The sequence below is a fragment of the Rhopalosiphum padi genome, chromosome 3 (genome assembly GCF_020882245.1).
Source record: "Rhopalosiphum padi isolate XX-2018 chromosome 3, ASM2088224v1, whole genome shotgun sequence".
NCBI classification, from domain to species: Eukaryota; Metazoa; Arthropoda; class Insecta; order Hemiptera; family Aphididae; genus Rhopalosiphum; species Rhopalosiphum padi.
The window spans coordinates 60,279,853-60,305,260 of NC_083599.1; the positions used below are offsets into that span (position 1 = coordinate 60,279,853).

A 25,408-nucleotide genomic window follows, 5' to 3' on the forward strand; every position below is an offset into this window, starting at 1 on the left:
ATTAAATATATCTTAAATAATAATATAATACAATTAATGATTATTTATCAAGTTTAAAAAGCTAATGGAAGCACAAATAATAATTATTTTTATTATGATTTAATACAATGTTTTTGGTACAAATAAAAATAACTTAATAGAGAATATTGACAGTATAAGATTAATAAAAATTATCATCAACATAGTATATTATGTGAAAATTACGTATAAATACATGAGATCAAATATTAGTTCCAATAAAATAAAACCTTATTAAAAAAAGTGTGAGGTGTAAAGCACTTCTAAGAGTTTTTGTACCTCTGTTATTCATAACTAAATTATAATTTAAAGATGTTGATGCATAAAAAAAATATACATAAATATCAATTACTTCACTATTTAATTAAAAAAAAATCAACAAAAAGTAGAAGTAGAAATATTTTATGTTTGTTCTTAATTATAGATCTTAAAATACAAAATAATAAAAAAAAAAGATTAAATAGTATGTTGAAAATTATGAATATAAACAATAGGAACAAATAAGAAATTAGTTTATCATAATTAAAAATGTATACACTTTTATTTTCCTTTTTTTCCGATTTAAGCTGTTGCATGAAGTGAAATAGGTTAGCATTACTTCGCTCAACATTTTTATTTTTTAAGTGATCATTGTATACATACACAGCAAAAATGAATTAATCTTGAGAAGACAAATAATGTAATTGTTCCTGACTTGATCTGTTTGAAATTAATATATTATTCTTCAATTGATATTTCAATTTCTACTTTGTATCCAAAAGTAGCTAACATTTCTTTTATTTTGTCATTGAACTCACAACCATTTTCAAGGGCATATGTTAAACAATCTGTATGTTTTCCCATTCCAGCATAGAAGGTGGTTTCTTCATGCCATGGACAACCATTTTTCATGAGCATATATCATGGCAGTTTAAATGTCCCTTTATTGCAGCGAAGCAACTTACTAGGTCATTCCACGGGACACCCATTTTCATGGGAGTATATCATGCATTCAAGATGACCATTAAAAGCAACCCAGTAGCTTACTTGTTCATTCCAGGGACATCCATTTTCATGAAGATATCTTAAACAGTCTATATGACCGTTTTCTGCAGCATATGAACATGTGAATTCGTCCCATACCACTTCCATGGAATGCATGTATTTTATACAGTTTAAATAACCAGCTTTTGCAGAAGAGTTCATAGCATCTCTAGTAACTGGGCATCCATTTTCAACCGCATATTTTTAAACAAGACAATTGGTCATTGCCTGCAGCACGTATGCATGTTTCTACATCCCATGGACATCCATTTTCTTTCAAATATTCTAAACAATCAAGATTTCCACGACATGCAGCCGATGAGCATGTAGACTCATTCCATGAATATCCTATTCTATGAGCAAATGTTAAACAATCGTAATGGCCATTGAATGCAGCTGCTGTACACAATTCAGTATTTGACAGATCTCTACTGTTTTCCATTACAGCTTTTTTTAGTTCCAAACAACAATTTTGCACATCAACTTTGACAACATTTCTTGGGATAGTGTCATACCATTCTTTTGCATCATCATTACAAGCCATAAAGGCCAGTTTGATTAGATCAAACATGATGAATTTTGTTTATACAATAAAAGGTCAAACGCTGCTAATTTCCTCTTTTTGAAATACTTTTAAGTTTCTGAGTTTACCTAAATTAAAATTAACAAATAAATATTGAAAAATATGTATGTTATAAACTAGAATATGATTTAAGTTTACCTTAATGTCATGGATACAATTAACTTAATGAAATCAATTGTTTAGAATAAATGTATTATCTGAAAATAAATAAAAAATGCATATTAATAAAAACAGAATAACATTTATTTTTATAAACATTCAAGACAATTATATAAATATAAGATTATCAATTTAAAAATATTTTTCTCAATCTCAATAATGTATAACATTACAAATTGAATATATTTGATTTATTTTTATTTACATTTAATTGTGATTGAACTTAAATTTTTGTTATGGGCAATGTTGACTATCGAGCAATGTGTCAATCTTTGCTTGGACTACATAGAAATGGCAATTGTTGTTATTTAATAAAATTAAATTTGAAAACCTGCAATAAATTTAAATAATTAACATATGTTTATTCTAAATAGAATATAAAACTTTAAATTGTTGACATTTTTGATCCATTAGTTCTTTTTAGCTCATCTTTTAATTTACATTATTTTTTTTCAATATTTTTAGTAGTTTTTATTTGTCAACATTTTAAATTTTTTTCTACATAATTTATGAATTATTTTTTCATTTTCGTCTTAGAAAATAGAAAGTAGGTTTTTATCAAAACTATTTTTATAACCATAAATTATATTGTTATTACTTTATTTAGCTTTAAAAATATTATTATTTTTCATAAAAGTAATATAGAAATCAGTGGAGTCATTTTAATTTTTTTTTTAATACGCATGGCGTATAGAGCAGGCCACTTTAAGCGCAAGCCACTATCAATTAAAAAGAATTATAAATATTATACTATAATATATTAATAAGAATTCATTATTCTATGTGTTTTCACCTTGTATCATTTGAAAATTACCTAAATGTAATTCTTCTTATATTTCTATTTTTAATTTCAGTCAATTTGTATTATATGTATACATAATATATTTTTCAAATACTTTTCTTATAATATAACTCAATATTAAAAAATAAACTCTAGCTTATAAGACTAGATATTATTATGTCTGTATACTATTAAACTATGTGAATAAATAAATAAAATATATTTCAATATTTGTAATATTAAATTAACCTTTTATTACAATAAGCTCCTAGATAATTAAGTCATGTAACTTTAAATAGTCAAAACTAGAGCTGATTATTTTAAAATAACTTACTCTATTATGTTATTTTATACTAATGTGAAAAATAAATGAGACATTAAGTATAATAAACTATTAATAATTTCTAATCAATAATCATGATTGTAAATTGTATTTTTAATGAAATTTATTACGAGTTTTTTTTATTGGATTTGTATATATAATAATAAAGGTTAATTAAAAATATATATCTAAATTATTATAAGTTTATAGAATTAAAATTATCTGCTCCAATGTGATCTAAGCAGACCTCACAGAAATAAAAATGTTGTAATGGATCAGAATACAATTTTTTTTAAACATATGGCAAGTTAAAATATCATATAAAAATTTCTTAAGAGGACATAGAACCCGCATATTTTATCTCCGTCTTACACACGTGTGACATAATAAATTTAAAGGTAAGATCCAGGGCCCCACGTAGCCTTTTATTAATATTGTTATTTTTAAGTAAGTTATGATCATTTTAAAATTTACAGTCTCAAAAAGATCACTTACTTAATAATAATAATATCAATAAAAGGCTGTGTGGGGCCCTGGATAATAATCTTACCTTTGAATTTTATAATAGGACAGTTCACTCTAATATCAAAACTAACAGTACAATATTGAAACTGGTGAACAAACATTTTTTATGTCTCGTGTGAGTAAGATGGAGAACAACATATGCGGGTATAACGTCACAGAATATAACACATACGTCCTCTTAAGAGTAATGCGATACAGCAATATACCTACACCTGCATGTGTTGTCTCCATCTTATATACGTACAAAATATCAAACTTGGTTTCATTATTTTAGTGCTGTTAGTTTTAATAATAGTTTGAATCGACTTAGGTATTATTAAATTTAAAGATAAGATTACTATATAAGGAATTTCATAGGATTTTAATAATTTAGTAGGGCCTCTGGGCCTCATTAATTTAAACAGGTTGGGGGCCCTTTAGCTGATCGGATTACATATGACTTTAAAAATATAAATTTTCTTGCAATTTAAACTTGAAAACTAATAGTTATTTGTAATTGAAAAATATAATAAATACAATTACAATTAAAATTATTATTGTTATAAATTAAATTACATACATTTTCATTTAAAATATTTTTAACTTTATTAATACTTTAATTATTAATATGGATTGTAAATATTCTTAAATATATAAATAAAGTGATACGATAATTCTCAAGTCCATTTGGGTAAAATCTTTCAAATTAGCCTGCGTTCGGATCAATGAGACCAGTCTATATTTTATTTTTGAATCGACTAATTAGCATTTTAAAATTGTAATATTTGATGCTATTAATAATTTACTTTTTAAATTACGATATCACTAAAAACCTGCATTGCCCTAGATAATATTCAAACCTTTTAAGTATGAAAGCTAATAACACAAAATGTGTTTAAATAAAAACAAATTTACTATGTTTTACGTTTCTAAGATAAACAACATATGCGGCTGTAGTGTTCTTTTAATTCAAAGGCTACACTAATATACTTATTCTGTGTATAATACTGATGTTAAAAGATGTTATTGTTTATTAATTACGATTTTAGGTGTGATAAAAAAACATAGCCGAGGAGTCAAAACCTTAGCCATTAGCTATAAGATAAAGTTTGAGTTACAACTAAAAAAATATTAAGTTAATCTCGCACCGTAGGTGTCGATATCAATCGACTGAGTAATTTAATTTCAAATAAAAATGAATACTAGTTATTAAATTTGGATTGCTTGTCATAATATTTACCTCTTATGCCACTAAACGTTTATCCAACGCAATGTGTATTGTGTACATAAATTACAGACATTATCCAACTATTGATAGGTATGTATTTCGATGTAATAATTACACTATCATGTTAAAAATCGATTGTACGGTTGTGTACGAGTCTACGAAGGCAGGTGGTAAATGGTAATAACATTAACTAACAAGCGAGTTGCATACACGTCATTAGGATTTTTCGTTTAGATGCGTTTTTTTTTTTATTACGGCCAAAACTGGTCGACTCTAACCTATTCGTTTCGTCTCTATCAACCACCGTTAGCCATTATCATGAACTCGGACGATGAATATCTATCTTCTTAGTCGTGGTTGTTATCATATTCGTTTGACGGTTTGTTGCGTTCACCAGCTGTAGATAATATTAAACAATATTATTATATCTATACATTCGCCACCGTTGCGGCGTCGTTGGTAACAGCGCGGCGCGCGGTTCAAATGTGTTTATAGCCGGAAAAAACGACGATTCGAACCGAAATACCGATTTGCGTACCTGTTTGCATTGACATAAGTCACGATAAAACGATCTCGATCGGCCCGATACAGACGCCCGAGTGGGCCACCAGACGTCGACACTGCATGGTGTTCTTTGCGCGCGTCTTATTCGCGTCGGTAATGTCGGTTAGCAAATGTGCCGTTAGTGAACGACCGAATTTTAATTTCACGAATAATACGCTCTTAATTAGTCGTTATTAGGTTTTGAAGAAACATTTAAGATTAATTTTTTTCTCAAACGAACCATCGTGAAACACGAATTTTGCTCTTAAATAATACACGTAAAAGTGTTCAATATGATATATATTATGTCTACCTGCTAGTTTTTCATTGTAGAATATTGAGCCGCATACCTCCCAGTCCAAATCAAGTAGGTATTTATATTTATTATCAAACATTTTATTATAATCAAAATTTAACACTATATTGAAAAGGTACATATGTGTTTACATAAATTTTAAATTTTGACGGTAACAAAAAACTACACTTTCACTTATAGAATAATATATTCATGTAAGTTACGTGACAAATAATTTCAGAATGGTTTTTTAAAATTTATTAAATATACGTTAAATATTAAAATTGTTGAAATTATGAGTAATTTTTGTGGAAAAATTATTAAAATTTGAGTTATCAATGTTAGGTATTCGGCAATCTATATCTATATAGGTATCAATACCTATATTCTAAGATACATCATTTTTTATAGATCTTTGGTGTACATTTTACATCAAAATATGTGATATAAATGTCTAGAATTAGTCTGTATATAACAATAAAATTTACACTTGATGGAAGTAAAACATAGGTGATATCTACATATCGACTAAAACTAACGTCCAAGAGATATGTATTGTACCTAGGTAGGTATTATCAACACATTTGAAAAATGCATAGCATGTTTAATTAAAAATTAAAAAATGTATTAAAATATTATGATCTTACTCTAATAATAATAATAATAATACCTAAATACATTCTAAAAAAAATTTATATTAATAATAATTTCATTACAACATTAAAAATTAATTTATTTGTGGCGAAAAAGTAAGGAAGGGAAATATATATTAATTTGTATCTATGCTAAAATAACTAGTTTTTACTCTTTTAATTTAAACTTAGATTTATACATATCAACATTTTAAATATTCAAAATTGTATGTAAATTCATATTAGTATATAAACTTATATAATAAGACATTTGAAATCTGATGATAAATGTGTTTTAGTTTACTGTTAAGAAAAACAAATTGGTGCTTAGTAAAAATGTATAGACTGAACAATAATAATAATTTTTTTCCACATTACATAGTCTATTTTGTTTATTTAATATCATAACATTTAATTTAACAATCACAAATATGTGTATTACCTAAATATATATCTATGTTGATACCTACTTTCTATAAGCAATGTTTTTAAGCGCATAAATATTTATTTAGGCTTACACACACTAAAGCAATGAGAAATGAGTGGCATACAATGCTCTACATGGAATTTATTTTTCACTGTATGAGTGTGTGCTCGTCCAAAGTTCAAAAAACATAATTAGTTTATTAAAGAATATTATATTATTATTAAATTGTTTACAAGTAAATTTTTAATAAAAGTAAAAAGATTATAAAAAATAAAATAGTTACTTGAATAATGAAAGTGTTGGATTTAAATAACATTAAACTACCTATAAAAGTATTCCTAGTAGTTTTTCTATTATGTAATTCAATTTGATTTTTCATTATGTATTGAAATATATATAATATGTAAATTATAGTATATAGGTAACAATATAATAATACAGTAAGACCTAAATATTATTCTATCTAATTGGGACCGCAGTTAGTTTAAAAATATTAAAAGTTAGATTCTGGGAATTTTTTCAATGCTATAAATGTATATACATATCACAAAAACATGTATAATGTAATACTATATTTATAAAAATTATTATTATTAATATAAAATTATTATATATATACCCATATAATTGTATAAAATAAAAAAAATAATATTAACTTTTTTATATACATTAATTTAGTATATAATGTTAACGTGTATAAGCTCTATAATATGTATTATGTTAGGATACGTTAATTGCAGTTTGGATAATAGAATGTTTATATAACGGTAGTTTTGATCAATCAAGATTTTACTGAAACGTATAATATTAATTTATACATAGTTAATTGTTTGATATTTAATATTTTAAGTATTTTTTAAACAGCTAATTTGTTAAATTGTTTCAATATTATTCTTAATAGTATTCTATGTATTACATTCAAAGGTTCTAGAATATTATAGTACGCAGAAATTTATACTATAAAACATAATATGCCACTATTCATTTAAAATAATAGCAAAATTAAAGATTTTAATATTATTAATTTCAAGAATATTCCGTAGTTTGTTCTTTAAAGGTATAAACAATTTTTCTAATATATGTTATCACTGCTTAAATGTGATGTACACAAGTGTTAATCAATTATTTTACCCAAATACTTATATTTAGTAGATTTTTGTCAAGTTATCAAACAATTTTCCAACAGTATTCCTTTTCTTTATTTTATCCTAATTTTGTTAGATAAACTAATTTTGGGTATAAAAAAAAACATGGTAAATTATTTTTAATAATATAATGACAGACTAACTTTTTGAATACAATATGTTAATTATTGACAATCCTAAATTTGCTTTTGTCTTTATGTTATTTAAATTAAAATAAAATAAACGTACATTTATATCTAATTTTAGTAAATTGTTGACATAAAATTACATAGAATACTTTAATATGATCTAAATGTTCTATGTAGGATACCAAATGTCACGTTTAACAAAATTTGAAATATTTTTTGATTTATTAATTTTTACTATTTAAGATGTATTATTATGATAGAATTTAAATCAATTTCAAAAAGAATGTTGTCCTATAATTTTTTTATTCCACTATCAATATACTAATAAAATCATCAAAACCTAATTGTATATCATATTTTACAGCATATTTACTTATGATACACTTAAATAATTGTATTTTTCAAGTACCTTAAACACTTGAAATTAAAAAAAATTGTGTATAAATAGTTAATTCCTTGGTTTTTTTTTAATGAATTGTTTGTTTGTATATATCTGGAAATATATCATTTTGGAAGCTTATATTACCTAAACAGGTAATTAGTTTTACTATACATTCTGGCATTTGTTCTAGTAAATTAGATGGCTTATCTTGGCAATGAACTTTTTCTTAATTTTTAATCATAATATTCAGTTAAACATTTTTTTCTAATTATTATGTTCACATATAACAGTTTAATTCGTTATTTAGTAAATATTATATACAATAATTATTTTTTTTTTTGCGTTTCATAGTGAATTTGATTACAGACTTTTTAATTAATAAAATTAACATATTATGTAAAATTGTTTTATATTATAACCACAACTAAGTTAGTAAACTAAAAAAAGTAACTAGGGATTCAAAATTTAGTACATATACTTGTATTTATAGTTAAAAATGCAATTTTTTTCTAATGAAATATGAAATAAAATTTTAAGTGCATATTTATTTTTTAAAAAGGATTAATAACTCGTTCATTGATTAACACACTGTATTCAATTTAAATTATATAAAAGCTATTTATCAATTTTCATCTATTGTCAAAGACTTAAGTTTCTAGCTCTAATAATAATTATTAAAAATACATTTTCAATTAAAATTAAATAAAGCTACATAAATACATGGTCAACTAATAACACATAAAAAAAACCTTAAATGTTTATTGTAATTAAATTATTTAAGTGAAAAAAAAAGTAAAAAAAAAATACATTATTCTACTATACTTGTATCTACTTAACCAATAATTTTAGTTTTTTATGAGTTATTTCGCTTCTCTCAATTTGTTTTTAATTTGTCTTTTCACTTCAGTTTTTGAGCCATGTGCGTGTCTAGAAACTATGACATATATGAATTACAAATTAAAATTTCATTAGATATAAATATAATATTTAGTTTATAAATAATTATAGTTACCTAATATAATATAATTAAGTGTGGAATTAATAATCTATGTGGATTGTAATTAACCACTGTTGTAGCAAAGTTTTCTACAAATATATCAAAATAATTTTAAAAAAAATCAATAGTTTTATAATATATAGTAATAGTAGTATTACTATTATTTGCTGAATGATGGTAACAATACATTTGTTTATATATCATAAAATATATAGATAATTATCCTCCATTCAATTATAATTTAGTTGACTATCTTCTTGGACAGATTTCATTTTGATCATATTTTTAAGTAACTTATTTGCTGTTTTTTAATAGTTCAATTCATTTGTATAACAAATTCTAGATGAGTCATGACAAATTATCTGAAAAAAAATGCATGTTTGAATTTAAATACTTATTTGTCATGAGTTATTTGAAAATGTAAATTACCTTTATTATTATTTAACTGTATTATCAACTTTTTATTATTATATTTGATTATTTTTGGTTTGACTGTTCAGTAGTAATGATTCTAGTTCCTTCTTATTGATGTATGTGGGAAAAATTAAATTGCTGTCTTCTTTGTCATATATGGAATGTATATCAGGAAATAGTTTTTGTTTATCTGCTGTTTTATCCCCGCAATGATCAGTTTCATTATAGAAGACTTATTTTTTACCTACTTTTTAAAAATTTGCTATAATTTTATGCATAGATACATTGATGAATAATAATAAAATATTTATCATGTTGATAGTTAATAACAAAAATAATAAAATATAATCAAAAGGACACTAAAGCCACATGCATTGGTTCCGTCTTACAATCACATAACATTACAAATTGTACATTCTTATAAATCTATTTAACTAATTTATACTTGAGTATAAAAGACAAAGTATGCAGGTATAGCATCCTCTTAATATAATAAATTTAAATAATTATTACATACTATATTTAAGAAATACCTCATTTTTATGTGTTATACCCAATTTCCCTGAATCCAAGAATCAAGTTGGAAAGGGCCATTTAATATTACTGTGTGTTGCTGATATTAACCAGAATAATGGTTCTATCACAACTATTGGTATTGCATTAAAGGTTAATTTGTAAATTGAATACATATTCATAATTTTACCTGTAAAATAAAAATAAAATAAAAATTACGTAACATATTTGACATGTATAATGCTACTTTTAATGAACAGGAGCATCACAAATACATATTACTAGGTATACCTTTTTCAGTTAAATTACATGCTTCACAAATAAAATCTTTCAGATATCTAAATATCAAGTAATTTAGATTCTTTAGATTCATAATAATATGTACCAATAATAAAAGGATCAGTTTTTACCTATTGTAATTAAACTGCTGTTGTTAAACGGTATTCAATAAAAAAAAAAAACATATGAATACATGTTCCTATAAATTATCTGTATATTTAAATTTTAATTATAACCCAGATTCTAAACCTAAATAATATATCCCTACTGACCTCTCACTTTCTTATAAATTGACTATATCTTAGTGGTTTGCACAACAGCTTTAACACCTTTGTGTAAATTTTACCAGACTAAATTTTAAAATAGCCAGTTGAAAAACTTAACTGTAAAATGTATGTAAAACAATTTCCCAGATCTACTATTACTAATCTGAAAGATAACAGTTAAATAACCATTATGTTCCAAATCAACATTATTAAATTTATTTTCATCAACTGTGTGTATTAACTATTATTTGTACAAACTCTGTCATATCTACTAGTCTCCACTCAACTCTTTAAATTCTTTATACCTATAAGCTATAGTCGTTTGTGTATAATTAGCTAAAAATAATAATAGAAAATTATGAATTGCTTTATTACAATTAAATTTAATAATCTTAGTGTACCTCAAAAATAAGTTATGTACTTACCAATATTCGTACTATGTAATCTGACGACAGACAAAAAAATAGTCTATTTATGTATATGGTAAATGTATAAACATACGTTTTTGTTTATGTTTTTGGATGTTCATAAAAATTATGCCAAATGCTTTGTAAAATTGAATAATAGTTAGGGAATATTAAATTATTTTAAAAATTACCAACATTATACGATATACATGATTCACAAACATAGACTTTTATTTGTAGTTAAATAAATGTATGTACCTAAAATATATTACATTATTACAGAACAAATACATTCGCGATTTAAAAATTATTTAAGATAAATAGATTTACTATCTAGTAAATAGTATCTAGTTCTAGTATTTGTCTCATAATGTTATATAATATATATATATCTGTGTTTACTTCAAATATTAAAAGTGATAACTGATAACGCGTATAAAAATTATTATTGGATATTAAAAGCGAATAAATAGGTACCCCAAGTGAAATTGGTGGATTTGAATAGAAAAGCGATTCCTAAATAGCTCTGTTTAAAAACTTTTGAAATCAACTATTTTTTCGAAATAAGTTTGATTTAATGCCGCTTTTAGAAGTTTTCATAGTTATGCAAACAAATTACAAATATAATATTTTATTTTCGGTATGGTACTTGGAATTTATTTCTGTGAATAATAATAAAAACGATGTGTTATTATTATTATGTACGTGCGCGCGCAATAGTTGCCTTTTACCAAAAGCAATAACGCATTATATACACTAATTTATATTCATTTACTATTTACACATTAACACAGCACAAATGTATGTGCGTATTAATTGCCTAAATATTACTCCTTAAAACATTCTACGCTCAAGTCCCCTAAGGTAAAAACATTATCTGTGTTTGTAGTATTTTATACGTACGTTTTTATGATACTTGTATTTCAAAAGGATTTATCATTGTGTATAATATTGATTTTTTGTAATTCTCGTAACTCACTTAAAAAATATAAAATTTTAAAAATCGACATACGAACACAATAATTATTTCATGGTTCTTTAATATAGGTTATATTCGAAAATATAGAAACAAATTAATAAGTCAATAAGTCCAATAGAGGAAAATATATTTGGACAATAAAAAGGTGTACAAGTGGGTATCATACTGCTGTACGGCAGGTGTTGAGTAGGTCACTTTGATAGCGTGCTAAATTTGAATTCAATGATATAATCCAATAATGGTGTATGAAAAACAATTCTGAGTGTAAATGGTCATCTTACATAACTAAGTATATTTCATGTTATGTTTTTGATATTGCTATTACTCTATTAGGTAAATTAATTTATTTTAATATTATTAATGCAGTAGATTGAATTAAATTTTATCCGAAAACATTGCATTTGTAAATATAATTGTATATATAAAATTATGACTTATGTCCCTAAAATTAATGATATTAAGCTATAATAAAATAATGAATCATGGATAATGAATATTGTTATTCATTGTTTAAATATGTTATTTCATCCAAATTTGAATTTAAAATGTCTACAAAAAGTTTTGATTATAATATATTTTTTTTAGATTTTTTAAACTACTTATGAGCAACTTTATATTAATTTTTCAAACTTTACCTATAAAAAATTGAATATTTCATAAATTTTAACTACAAAATAATTTATAAACATTTGGGATATTGACGAATTCATCAACATTTAAACTTTAAACGTCTATAAAAAAAAAATTTTTGGCCGTGTGTTTTAAATATTTTTACATATTATCTATGAGAATAACTTATGACAAACCTCTTAGATATGGTTATTTATTTTTTTATAACGACAAAGTATCAACAATCTGTTAAGAAGAAATATTTATGGGGAATATGCAATCTGGCAAAAAATGTTAACTTAAAATGCTCATAAAAAACTAGTTTAACTTTTCAGTAGATATAAAGGTTGAAAAATACTTGGAGTTTTTAATTTGTAACTGTTCAAAGTACAAACTAGATCAAATTGACTATCAAAGTCATCCTCAATGTGGGAAATCTCAGCATTTTTTCAACTACTTATTATTGAGAAATAAAATTTGAGTATAATACATTTTATTTTATTGATGGCTTGATAGCAATATTCTGAGCAAACAATGAAACTTTATTAGTTTGATAAAAGTGTATGTATTAGGCCGAAGAATTATTATTTTAAATTTTGTTATGTAATCAAAAATATTTAGATACTTGGTGATAATATATATTGAATATGTAATGACATAAGAGAATGTACTAGTTTTAAATGATGTAAAAAATTTTTACTTATGTGTTAATATAATTTTAAACTTTGAAAAAACCTTGAAAATTTGAAAGTGGGGCTTATATTTAAACGATCCAAAGGTCCTTATAAATAGGTTTAACAATTTTATATAGGTATTTTACATATTAGGTATTAATAACATAATATATTAATATGTATTATTTACACGTTGATGAATTCACAGTTATTAGAAATCTAAATTCTAAGCTTAAAGTAATAATTATATGCTTTCAGACGCTTAAGATATCTTATATCTGTAGAGTCATCTAATAATTGGATGGCCAATAGATTAATATTTTTAGAATTTTAGAATTTAACGTGTCTACTATAGTGAACAGCATTACATCACAGTGAATTGCATTATTTGTTTCGAAATAGATGATATTTATTGACAGTATAGTCTTACATAGTTACATAGATGTTAGTCTTACTATCACAACCTCACGATGAAAACTTTAAATCCAAATGGGATTTTAATTGCTACATGTACTAATGTTTGTTTTTGATGTTTAACTCGGAGTGAGGTCCGACTAACCAAAATAAGATAATGCATTATTTTCTTTAATCAGAGTTTTTTTTTGTTGAGCTTGATATAATAGTATTCTTAAACATAAAAAGCAATTTGAAAAATGTTGTGACAATATTATTGTAAATATTATATTTTTAAGCTTTTTAATCTAGAAATAAAAATGTTAGAAAAATTGAAAAGAAAGTTAAATAATTTTGAACATTTTTAAAAAATAGCTTAAAATGTCTAATATATGTGTACCTATTATAATAAATGGTATTAAATTGATTGATAAGCTACTTTAATTTTCATTATTATAACTATTATTATTCCAAATGAATAACTAATCCAATTCCTGCCTCAGAAAAAAAATAAGTTAAATAAAATTATACTCGTATCAGTACATGACACCTGTATTTGGTTTTTGCTTTTAAAAAAATACATATCAATGAACCACTTACTTAGTTTTGTGGAGTTGTGTATTAATGACTATTGTACCTACATTTATATTCATTTTTCCCCAGGTAGAATCGGGTAATAGGTATAACACTATAATACCGTCTGTTATACTATAACATTTATTTCAGGAAAATAAAAGATAATATAGATAAATAAAGTATTATAATATTTAGAAATGTAGAATAGGTTTTTGAAATTCACTAAGTTTAAACGTAACCCGTTTGGCTTGATTAAACAATGAGAAATTAAGTTGAATGGAAAGATACAAGCCGGTCTAAGTCAAACAAGAACATATTTATTCAAAATTATTATTAATACTTAATAAATAATACAAATGTAATTTTAAAAACAAATTGTTTAATATATTTTTACTATAAGTATTGGTTGTTATATTAAGTGTTATTTTATTAATATATATGTAACTCATTATATTATTTAATGTGTTAATTTTAATTTGTAAACATATTTATATTATTAACATACTAAATTGCCATAATTTAAATTAATGAGTCATATTTAATTATAGATAATTAATTAAAAGAAGAAAAGTTTGAAAAATATATCTTTATCGGGCCACTGAGAAAATTATCAAATTGGAAAAAAAGAAAAACACTACAATACATTCACGGACTAATTGAACTACGAGTACGCCACCTATACTTCAGATATACTAAGTAAATTAGAAATAAGTATTAACGTAAATTATTTTCAGTAATATTAATAAGTAATAAGTATGTCTAAATATCTGTTATAATGTTTGTGTCACATTAATGGGATAAAATAAAAATTAATATTTTTAACAAATAATTATTTAAATCTACATCACGATATCTATTATACAACACCAAAAAAATATAAAGTAATATAAGGTAATAAAAAGTGCATACAAGAATTAATAATGCAAATTAAACAAGTATCATTATAAATTATAATTGTTAATCTTTCTTAGTTCTGTATTGTGGTATTTATTGTAATTCCGTTTATTGTAGTATTATGCCCATTTTAGTTTTTGCAAAGAGACAATATCTCTGCTTTTCACATTTTGCAACAAACCCATTCATCAGCCTGAATCCTTGTACTCCTAGGGTTGTGGATACACAACATGTGGATCATTCTGAAAGAATGATAGACAAATTTTAATTAACATAAATTATTTATTCGTATTTTTGTAAAATGTAATATTAATTAAATTTATAAATTTTTTCTAATGGATTATGATAATATTTTTTTCTTAAATAAATATTAAATATTAATAATAGTCAATGCCGTTTATAATTTTGAATAAAAATTAAAGTTGTCCCCCTTCTCCCAAATTTTTATCTATGAGCTCCTTTTAATGATATATTTATATTGCTAGTATAGTAATTTATTTTATACCGGAAAAAAAAACAAGGATCATATCATTCATAACAATAAAAAAATATGTTAGTTTGACAATTATCTTGTTGCTATTCATCCGATAACATTTTTGTTAAACCTATATATAATAAATAGTTAATAGGATCATGGTAATTAAATAATCTTATATTATTTTAAGAAATGTATTGTTAAAATGATAAATATTTATTGATAATTTTTTTGATTGATTTAAAAACTTAGTTATTAATTTTAAAATATGAATTGTCAAATTACACTAAATATTCTTGTAGAAAAAACAATTATAATGATATTTATTTGATTATGTGTCTTGTTAATCCAATGATTATGATGCTAATTTATAAAAAATTAATTTTTGAAATATGAATTTAATTAATAAAATACAATAGTATAATAATTTCTTTGATTTTTCATGAAACATATTTTCTTCTGTATGTATTCATTTCATAACCATTTCTTGCAGCTTAGAACACACACTTCACAAACACAAATTAAAACTAGTTAAAATAAATAAGAAAAAATATTGGTTAATTAAAATAAAAACTTTTATTTTTTTTAAATTTATTATCATAATATACATAGGTAATCACAATACATTTTAAATATAGTGACAGTATCAAATTTATGAAAAATAAAAATAAATAAAGACTTGTGCCAGCTTGGGGTGTGGCTTATAAAATTTTGGTTTCAGACCAAAAAATAGATTTTGGATAAATAGCCACATAATGTAGGATTGTGTTGGATACTCTAAGTTAAACACATGAACAATTTTTTAACATACTTCTACAGATCTTATGATTGAATGCACCTTGTATATTGTTGTATTAAAATAAACTAAAATTTCTCTTTGTGAAAAACATAGAGTCAACAATAAAAATAAATGGCTGAATTGGGTTGCCTTGGGTTTGAAGACTTTGAAAATGGTGCTGCATGGCCTCTACTGCTTCACCAAAAACTTTAAGACTATCCTGGGAGTCTTTGATTGAATATTTAATAAAAATTTTCTTTCCATTTTCATCTTTAGTGATTTTTTTTTAAGTCAGTGCATCATAGGGGCAATTTGGACAACCGATCTGGGGGGGCTAAATTTATATAATACATAGAGACCCGTAGGAACTCCGCCCCCGCACCCCATCTAAAAAAAATAACATAAGCATAGTGTTAAATCTTATAATTTAAAACGGTAATTAGACATGGCATTTTTTTTAATATATCTTCATTACTATAATAAATGTCCTTTTCTATATATATTATAGAAGCGTTTGAAAACCCATCTTGATTGATGCATAGATGTGCATAACCAATTTTTTATCTTCCTCACGGTTGAAAAAGACCTTTCACATGTTCTTGAAGAAATCGGTATAGTGAGTAACAAAGATAAAAAAGTATATAAATTTGGATATACTTTTAAATCTACAACTGATTTTACTTCCTCTAAATCAAAATTCAACTTTGTACATGTAAGGCAGTTTTTTGCGACCAACATTTCTGAATGAAATCATGTATATATTTAATATATTATTATTATATGGAATATTTACTAGTAGTGAGAAGATCTAGATTATTAGATTCAGCATAGTCAATGATATTATTCCAGATTATCTGAAATTCAGTTTCCGCCTGTAATGACTCAAACGTCTTTATTATTCCTTTAATTAAATTAACAGCACTTCCTAGCGCTGCTAATAAATAGCTAATATGCGATTATAACATATTTTATACCCATATTACTACTATGATAACAGATTATCTACACTCTTGTTATACGGGCATCAAGCAGTTCGACGAAGTACGATGTATCGTAATATTGAATTACTTATTGTCTTATTATACAACATACTTGTACACTGACTTGAGATGGCTAAAAAAACCCATAATTACATTTTTTTTCTTAAATTGACCATTTTTTATTATTAGGTACATTTTATCATGGATTTAAGAATGAATATATTTAAAAAATGGGGGGGGGGCTAAGACTCCCCAAGTCCTTTCCAAATTGCGTCTATGCAGTGCATGTAATAAATATATTAAAGCTGCGTTTTTTGAATCTGTTAAATATTTAAAAAAAAAAGTATATCATTACACATTTACACATGTACTTGTTAGACAAGCAAGTATATCAAACCAAGCAATATTTTTTGGTAAAAATAGAAGTGTCTATTAGTCTTAAAAGTCCTACTCACACCCAAACAAAAAATAATAAATAAGTATATAATACATTAATACCCACTATTAATAATTAACATTTTAATTATTATATAATATTATAATTTATCCAAGACATAATATGTATTGTATGATCTAGGTATATACTGTACTATACAGCATTAAAAATTGGATAATAATAATATACTAATTACCTAAATCATCATAAAGAAAGTGACATATTTTTTTTTAAAGTTATTACCCATAAATTAACTTAAAATTAATTAATTTTTTAATTTATTAATTCAATTAAAAATATATTTTGATATATATAAGATTTACTAGTGATAAAACTAAAAAAGTAGGGATTAGGGATCTATGTATTTAAAAAATATACGATATACATATTATTGACTATATGGATAAATAAGAAATAAAGAAAAAAAGCATAAAAATATCTCACTTTCACTTATATTTTTATTACTACTTTATATTTTGACTACTTTTTCCATCAATAAATCAAATATTTTTGGAGACTTTTCTTCAAAGTTCTGGTATATAGTGTATCCATTAGAAAATAATGCGTGGTAATAAATATCAATCTGAAAGTAATATAGTACTTTTATACATAAGAAAATACAAAAAATAATTATTTCAATTAATTACCAGCTTATGGCCATAAGAAATTGAATATTGTTTCCAACTTTATAATATATTCGCTGTTGACACTGAATTTTTTTTGTAATTTAATCGATATTTTACACTTGCTTTTCGGTATTTTTCAAGATCTGGAAATGGACTGTCATCATATTTCAATTCCTTCAGTATATAATCTATTTTATTATCTGATACTGCAAATAATATAGACATTATATTTATATGTATATTTTCATTTATAAATTTAATATATCACCGAATTTTCTGCCAGTCCAACCATCTTTCTCTTATTTCCACTACTTGTTTTATTTTTTTCCAATTTAGTTGTAGTATAAACTATGAACTAACCCCGTATTTTTCAGATTTCTCATTGAATTATAAAACTTACATACAATTTGACTTTTGGGTTTTTATTGCATCCAATTTTAATGAAATATGTATCCTGTAGATTTTAATTTTAGTAATTATTATTATTAAGATAGCAATAAATAACAAATTGAGTTATCTTCATTTCAGAATTAAATATTGCCACTATTTAATCTGCTATAGATTCAGCCAAGCTTATGGACATTGATATGTGCTGTGATAGTAATTGCCCAATAAGTATGTCGATCAATGTTGATCTAATACCATAATTTAGTTTATTATTCTGTTTATAATAGTCCAGTCCAATATTAAAGAACCTCGTGTTGATGAATTTAGAACTAAATCAACTTTTAATTCTTGGCTTAATTTAAAAATTTTAAGAGGAAGTTCTAAATTTGGTTTTTTCATTGATGTACCTAACATTGATATTTTATAATAATGATACAGTAAGCTGAATTAATTTTTGCTAAAGTGAATGCATTTATTATATTATTAATAGTTACTACTTATATATATATTTATATCATAAATTATTGTTATCAACTTTTAAATCTATTATTCCGTCTTGCTGTAGAATGGTATGAATTATAGTTCCGTGGTATAAATAAGCAATAAAACATAATTAATTTAAACGTTTTAAAAATGTCAATGTTAATGAAATTATGTTAATAAGATATAATAAATAATTAAATAAATAAAAGTTTCAAATTTATTTATTTATTTATTATTATGAAACAGGACAAGCCCAATATAAATTTTGATATTAATTTTAAAGCCAAGTACGTTAACAGTATAATTAATAACAACAATAAAGTGAAAAAAAATAACATAAATAGGAAATGGTTTAGTTTTTCACTAAAAACAACAATTTAGTTATCAATATAGTTACCAACCTTTTTCAATTCACCAATTCCATTAATAATGCATTTATTGAAAATAAACAATTTGACATTATATACACCGATTTAAGTAAGGCATACAACCGTGTTAACCATCTAACACTCGTTCAAACCTAGAATCTATAGGTATACATAGTAATTTATTAAATTGGTTCAAATCTAGAGATGGGCACAACCGAATAATTGAGATAATCGACTAATAGTTATATTTTACTCTATAAAACCGACTAATAGTTGGTTACAATTTCCATGACCAACTAACAGCAAACGGCTAAATTTACTATCGACTATTGATAAGCAACTAACAACTAATGGATATCGAAAACAACTAACAAATAATACTTATTGGCAAACGACTAATGACTGGCAAAATTGACTAACAACTAATAACTCTCGAAAACGACTAACGACTAATGCCTATCGAAAAATGACGACTAATGAATAAATTAGTCCAATTATGATGTTATGAGTTTGTGACCAAAAAATAAATATTTGTTCTTAAGTATCGTTAAGATAATTTATAAATATTTAATATGATATTTTATAAGAACAAAATAATATTCCAAATATTTTTTACAGTAATTAAATATCATATATTTCAACCAAATACAATAAGACAATATCTATCCAACTTCTATTAAATATTTAATACATACAACTTACAAATTGAAAGTTAAATTAAATGTTTAAAATGGTTTTAAATTTTTATTTAAAAAGATAAGAATGTATAAATGTTTTGCAATCAGCCGATTTCTTTTTGCATTTAATATTTTCCCTGCCTTTTAAAATACTCTTTCAGAAGGAATAGAGGGGGCTGGAATAATAGAATATTTCATTAAAATCTCAAATAATGGGTCCAATAATATTTTATGTTTTTGCCAAAAATCTAGGGGCACAGTTGAACGTTTTTCAAGGGGAAGACTAACATACTGTGAACAAATTGTTTGCGCATTAGTAGTTATAGATGTAACATTTGTTCTCTCTTAAACAAATTCTTGAAGAGATGTCTTCTTCTGTTAAAAATCCTGACAAATCAGTACAATGGTTAACATCTTGAAATTCAAGATCTAACATGGAATTCTATGTTAAATATGTTAGTTGTTCATTTTGATCTAGGTACTGAAAAATAATATATCTTAATTCGTGGTTTATGACTAATGGAAATGGTCAAATGGATAATGGGTATAAACTATAAATAGGTACTATACATTAGAAAACTATGAACATATTTATATTTTATTATTATCATTCTATATCGGTGTATTATTTTTTTGTCGGTTGTGCCCATCTCTATTCAAACCTCATTTGAGTGACAGAGTAAATTATGTAAAAATCTACAATGTACTTTCTAAACCCCGCCCCCGCCACATCTCAACAACAGTAATTCTACTTATATAATTTATTTTATTCTTATAGTTATGTCTCTATCCAATTTTTTTTTTTTTATTATATAAATATTATATAATCATAATGTAAATAATTTGTAAATAATTATGCTTTATCAATTGTAAAACAGCTAAAATGTTAATTAATAATTAACAATAAGTTGGATGACTCTGTCAGAAACACTTTATAATATAATAATAATAAAAAAAAACCCTTTTTATCCTTATTTATATTTGAAATTATTAATTATCACTTATCTATCTATTATATTCATTATATTTACCAAAAGGGTGTTTACCCATAAAATTAAATAAATTCTAATTTGGAACTATATCCATTATTATTTTAATCTTAGAAGTAATTAAAATAAATCTATCTAAAAAATATATTATTTGCCTGTTATTTTAAAATCAGAATTAATATTTGTTTTTATATTAATTGCATTTTATTTGTAGATACAATGGCAGATAAAAATCAACCGCCGTCTTCCGAAAATTATCAGCACTTAAAGCTTCCATGGCCTGAAAATTCATTAATGCAAAGGCGGATGAATAGATATGTTGCTGAATGGGAAAGACAAAAAGTCGATGCTGCAAATAATAAAATGGACGAAGTTAAGAAAAAAGAAAATACCTTGGCACCGCAAAATAAAACTAAAAAAGATAAACAATAGGGATGCCTTTTAACCAATCTACATTGTACTATTTATTATGAACTGTTAATATGTATATTATTATTTTTTATATTTTAATGTAAAAATGTTTTATTTTTATATTATGTTTTTAACAGTGTTAATATATTATATTGCTCAATATTTCAATGTATATTTTGAATTTTCACAAAAATATAATGATGTTTTACAGGTAACATTAATAACCATAAATAGGTAAAATTATAAAATAGGTATTAAAGTTGTTTTGTGCATTAAAGTTCACACTTTAGTCATGCCTCACAGTACAATATTATCTTATCTTTTATATTTATGATATAATATTATTAAAAGTAAGGTAGGTAACTTTTTTTGGACAACTATATCTGAAGTGCTACCAGACCGAATTTGTAATTTTATTAACATAAAAAATTAAATTGTCATGATATAGTATATTGTTACCAGAAACTTATAGGCTACAACTATACTTAGTAAAAGACTAATAATTTCAGCTGAACTGCAAAATAAATGATACAATTATTATAATTAAATATTCACATGTTAATTGTTCTTAACAAATGCTAAAAATACTAAATTTAATAATATTAAAATACTTTTTTTTTTAGTTCATAATGCCTCAACTTCTGAAGTCATTAGTCTGTAATAATTACTAAGCGTTGGTCTTAAAACTATGGGGGTATATTATGTTTAACAGTAGAGGGGGTTAGTGAGGTATAATATGTATATATAACATTTTTTTTTTTGTGACTTACAAGTAAAACAAGTGTTTGTTATACAAACTCTCTGTCAGACCACTTAAAAAAGATAAGGTGGAATCAAGATTTATCAGTGATAAATTATCACCAAAAATAGAAAATTCATAGCCTAGATAGCATTCGTCTCCACAATTAACCAACAAAACTCAGCTACTACCATGTGGAACAAAATCAAAACATTCAAAGGAAATTAAAATACTCTATTCTCAATCCTCTAAGCTAATGACATCATTTCCCCTAATACCAACTAAAAACAAAAATTGATAAATAATATTTCATTTCATTTAAGATAGGTATTACTTATTTAATGGGATATTAGAATACATTTTACTGTAAGTCAACAAATGATTGTAATTCTTTGTCAGTGATGCCCAATACAGTTTGTGATTTTAATAAATTTTCTTCGCAATGGCCAAATCGTATATTTTAGCCAGCTTACGTAAATCTGCACAGAACTGATAAAATGTTTCACTCTCCCGTTGCTTTCTCGTAAAAAATTGAAAATTTTCGATAATTTCATTTCGTCGAGGAATGCAGTATTTTTCAAGCGTTTCAAGTATTTCTTCAACCAATTTAACAAGCGTGCAACTTGAATTTATTTTGACTTCTTATTAGTTTCTGTCGCCAAAAAATAAATTTGTATTTCATGCTTAAAACGTTTGACATTTTCACTAATATTTCCAGTCAACTCTAGAACTTTGGATTTGTTAAACTCCATGTTTATGGATTATGTTTAGTGTTTAAACATAAAATTAAATAAACAATTTAATAAGAAAATTAAATTAATTCTAATTTTGGAAATCATATACATTATTATTTTAATCTTAGAAGTAATTAAAATAAATCTATCTATAAAATATATTATTTGTCCGTTATTTTAAAATCAGAATTAATATATATTTGTAGCGATAAAAATATATAAAATTCAAAAAATTTAATATTTGTTTTTATGTTAATTGCATTTTATTTGTACACATCAATGGCAGATAAAAATTAACCGCCGTCTTCGGAAAATTATCAACAATTAAAGCTTCAATGCCCTGAAATATCATTAATGCAAAGGCGGATGAATAGATATGTTGCAGAATGGGAAAAGCAGAAAGTCGATGCTGCAAACACTAAAACGGATAAGATTACAAAAAAAGAAAATACCTTGGCATCGCAAAATTAAACTAAAAACGATAATCAATTACAGTAGGTAAACCCAGCTCTATCATTACTTGCGGTTTTTCTCGACTTCTCATAATTCATTGAATAATGCGAGTAGATTAGTGTGAATCATATACCACGTTTGCTCTTTTAAGATAACTAGTTGATTATTGACTATACATAGTATAAACTAGAGCCTGACAAAAGTGCCAGCTATTCAATTGACATTTAGGTAATTGATTTGATGAACAAAATAATTAAAATTTAATCATTAAACCATATTATTAGCTTATTGTAATCATAATATTAACATCCAAATATCACAACTATCGTTTCAATCATATTATTCACTTCGAATTTTGTTGTTGTTCAATACGCACATTTAACATTGAAATTGTAATCATATTACTTAAGTGGTTTTTTTTTTGTTTACCTAAGTATTATATCAAAGTCAACAAGTCTTTATAGTTTAATACTTTATTACATTATACCTTTTAGTATATGTCGTTGGATTGATTTGTTTTATTCATTACAACTGCAGTAGGTAACTAGAGAGTTAAGTGACGTTTAAAATTGGAGCTATTAATGTATTATATAAATTATTATTTTAAATATATGTCTTATTAAGAAGCCTCCTCTGTAAAAAAAATCAACTTTAAAGCATGCTTTCATACTTCTAATAGTACTCAGGCCTTGTTGGTTTTAGAAATATAGTATAGGACTTTAGATATAAAAATAAACATCAGTAGTTGCACTAAATCTTTCAATTATATATCATGTAAGTAAATCCATGGCTTGAAATCGAAAACATTTTTATTTTCTATTTTGATTTCAGTTTCGATATTTATTTTGAATCAAACGTTCTTTACGAGCATTCAAAACCAATATTCAATATTTGTTTTAATGGTTGATTAGGTAGGTACCTGTTATAAAACAATGGTTTTACAGAATTTACATTCAGAATTATTTATTATCAAAACGATTATGCAGTTATATAGATTTTTCTAATGTTCAAACGTAGGTTCGTTAAAGCTTTAAAAGTATTAGATATTCTGAACAAAGACAAATCAGAACTTAAAAAATTACTTTCATAATTTATCAAAGTTTAGAGGTAATCATGGTTTAAATTAATTCGTAATAACTACACTTAAAATCAATTCTGCTTTCGGAACATACATTTAATTGGTATTTAAATTTTAGAAGTAGATAATAGACGATATAAATTATGATTTGCATGTTCTATTATAATTAAAAGTAAACGTTTAGTTTTAAATTATGTTGAATATTATCAAAATTTGATAAAATATAAAAAGTTCAAAATAATTATTTAACATAACTGATCATTCATTAGCTCGTGGGCAGTCATCGTGTACGCATGTATCAATTACGCTCTCATTATTTTTCATTTATACTTTTGTGCAAATTCATCTATTTTTTTCAAATTGTTTTCATTTAAAACAGAAAAAATCATTGATTCAAACTTTTCGAAGAACGTTCTAACTTCGGGGGTCAGACAACCCCCCCAGGTAATATTCACTCAAATATTAATTACTTATTCACTGCAAGCAATACAAATCACATAATACCATGACGCGTAATAATAAGTCGCCGTCGGCATCACCATTCACCGGCCGCCGTTTTATAAAAACTGATAAGCACACACCGATAACACCAATTAAAATAGTTAATCACAACACCGTTCTAA

The 25,408-nt window shown here is 24.4% G+C and overlaps 2 long non-coding RNA genes and 1 pseudogene across 4 annotated transcripts; 1 reads left to right on the forward strand and 2 right to left on the reverse strand.

Moving 5' to 3' along the window:
• Positions 1 to 360: 360 nt before the first annotated feature.
• Positions 361 to 4,926, reverse strand: LOC132927345 (uncharacterized; annotated as a pseudogene).
• Positions 4,927 to 5,075: 149 nt separating this feature from the next.
• On the forward strand, positions 5,076 to 21,917 carry LOC132927565 (uncharacterized). Of its 2 annotated transcripts, none has more exons than XR_009661762.1 (3): positions 5,076 to 5,528; positions 14,826 to 14,973; positions 21,585 to 21,917. It is a non-coding gene; the product is annotated as an uncharacterized LOC132927565 (long non-coding RNA). The 2 variants fall into 2 exon arrangements; XR_009661761.1 differs by having other exon boundaries at positions 14,826 to 14,944.
• Positions 8,561 to 11,322, reverse strand: LOC132924568 (uncharacterized). Of its 2 annotated transcripts, none has more exons than XR_009661346.1 (6): positions 11,065 to 11,322; positions 10,115 to 10,284; positions 9,597 to 9,825; positions 9,326 to 9,529; positions 9,183 to 9,256; positions 8,561 to 9,104 (listed from the first exon to the last, which is right to left on the reverse strand). It is a non-coding gene; the product is annotated as an uncharacterized LOC132924568 (long non-coding RNA). The 2 variants fall into 2 exon arrangements; XR_009661347.1 differs by having other exon boundaries at positions 9,597 to 9,828.
• Positions 21,918 to 25,408: the final 3,491 nt, after the last annotated feature.